Source organism: Callorhinus ursinus, unplaced genomic scaffold (genome assembly GCF_003265705.2).
Source record: "Callorhinus ursinus isolate GAN/ISIS: 27379988/994484 unplaced genomic scaffold, GSC_fseal_2.0 scaffold2, whole genome shotgun sequence".
NCBI lineage: Eukaryota > Metazoa > Chordata > Mammalia > Carnivora > Otariidae > Callorhinus > Callorhinus ursinus.
In genome coordinates, this window is record NW_027397064.1 from 6573781 (window position 1) to 6575884 (window position 2104).

Below are 2104 nucleotides of genomic sequence, written 5' to 3' on the forward strand. Positions count from 1 at the left end.
ATGATAAAAGGTACTCCAGAATGTTCTTCAGAAGTCACCACTGCTGTAAAGGCTGAATTTGGATTCAGGGACATTCCTGATAGGAAGTAAAATGTGTTCTGAATACCTGTAGAAATAGATAAGAGAGAAATTAGAAATTAATGATTAATATTAAAAAGTGAGCCTACATGAAATGAAGCAGCTCTCAAAGCAGGGAGGGACAAGCATTAAGAAACATCCTTAACCAAGAACCCCAGCTTCTGGTTACTGGGAGCTCTCAGCCTCATGGAGGGCTGTGGTCTAGCAGCAGAGGGGGTTCTCCATGCTTGCTTTCTGCAGGCCCAGGCTCTTCCTCTCGGGCCACCAGTCCGAGTTGGGCGCACAAGGATCCGCTCCTAGGCTTAACTGACACTGGTTCTAAGCAAGTCCTTTTATCGTCCCCACCTTGTTCCCATGATCTGGGCTTTGATGAGAGGGGACCTCTGGACCTAGACAGCCACATACGTGCCCACCACCGTGCCTGTGCTGTGAGCTGGTGGTGGCAGGGCGGTTCGTTGGGCCCCCACTCAGCGTGGCCCTGTGCCTTGGATATCTAGCTACACTTCCTCAAGAAATGACCGTTCCATTGCTCTGAATCCGATGGAATTGGGCCCAACATTCCAGTGAGCCCCCATCCCAGGATGCTGACGCCAGCTCTGTATCAGAGGAGAAGAGGAAAATTGAACACGCTTCAAGCAGTTATGGCAAGCACCCCCCCCCCCCACAGATGGAGGGGATGGAAAAGAGCCTCATTCTACAGATGGAGGCACTGGGACCCAGAACAGGAGGCTGATTTGCCAGCAGAGCGGCCCCTGGCCAGGAATAGAGCCCCCTTGGCCCTGGCTGCCAGGGCTCCGTGCCACCCACCCTCCCTCTCACTGAATGACACCGGCTCTGAAAACTCTGGAGACCAGGGCAGACCAGAGTGGTCAGGGGGTACATCCTGAGGCAAGGAGGGCTCGGCAGGAGCCTGAAGTCAGGGTAAGCTGTGAGGGCGAGAGCAGGAGTGAGAGTCTTGGCAGCTCCAACGTGGAATCCAGCCAGGGGAGTGGTGAAGGAGAAAGTGCAGCAGGAGGGGCACCGGGAAGGGGGCTCTTCAGAAACCCGGCTTGCCCCAAATGAACAGAGGTATTCCAAGTGGAACCCCACAGCCCTGCCCCGTCAGGGGCACAGCAAGCGACCGTAGTCACAGCCCCAGCCCATCGGAGGTGCAAGAGGAGAGCGGCCACATGAGAACAGCAGCTCCTGCATCAGGGAACAAACTCTGGGCCAGACATTGTTCCGAGTTCTAGACATAGTAACCAGTTCAATCCTGTGAGGCTTGCAGTTATCCCCACCTTATGAAAGAGGAAACTGAGGCACAGAGCAGCCCAGTGCGGCCCAGAGTAAGTGGCAGAGCTGGGGTTTGGAACCGGGCAGCTCTGCTGATGCAGCCCCACAGCTGGTCCCCAGGACCCTTCCTGCCATCAGCCTCTGCCCACCCCTCCTCCTCAAACGTCAGGGACAGGATCTTGGGGTTTCCCCTCTTGATCGGGAAGGAGTTTATTTTCACCAACTGAGGCCCTTGTGCCCCAGCCGGCACCTCTCAGGTTGTAGGAATTGCAGAGAAGTCCTCCCCAGATAGGTGATCTCTGGTCGTGGGGCAAGATTTTTTCCGGGGTGACCTGGAGATCTAGAAGGGGGAGGGCATTTTGCGACCGTTTGTCCCCAAGGGCTCACCAGAAAATCAGCCTACTAAAAACTAAGTGTTCCTAGGATGTTCCATTGAGTTATTTCATGGCATCAATAGACAACTGGTAACATCTGTCTTGAACATTTCTCCAGGCTACTGTTCAGCATGGCCTGACTCTGGGCTCTGGAAGTACGACACTGCACAATGTTCCTTTTATAGCAACTCACAGGACAAACTTCTCTCTGGCCTCAGCCCCAGCAGGACAGTGTGGCTGGATGGTTAGGAGTGCAAACTCCGGGCCTCCCCTTCCTGTCCCCTGGGTAAGAGCCCATTGGATCAGGCTCCCCACCTACCTCTGTGGCTTAGTGTGGGTCAACAGTTTCTTTCTTTCTTTCTTTCTTTCTTTCTTTCTTT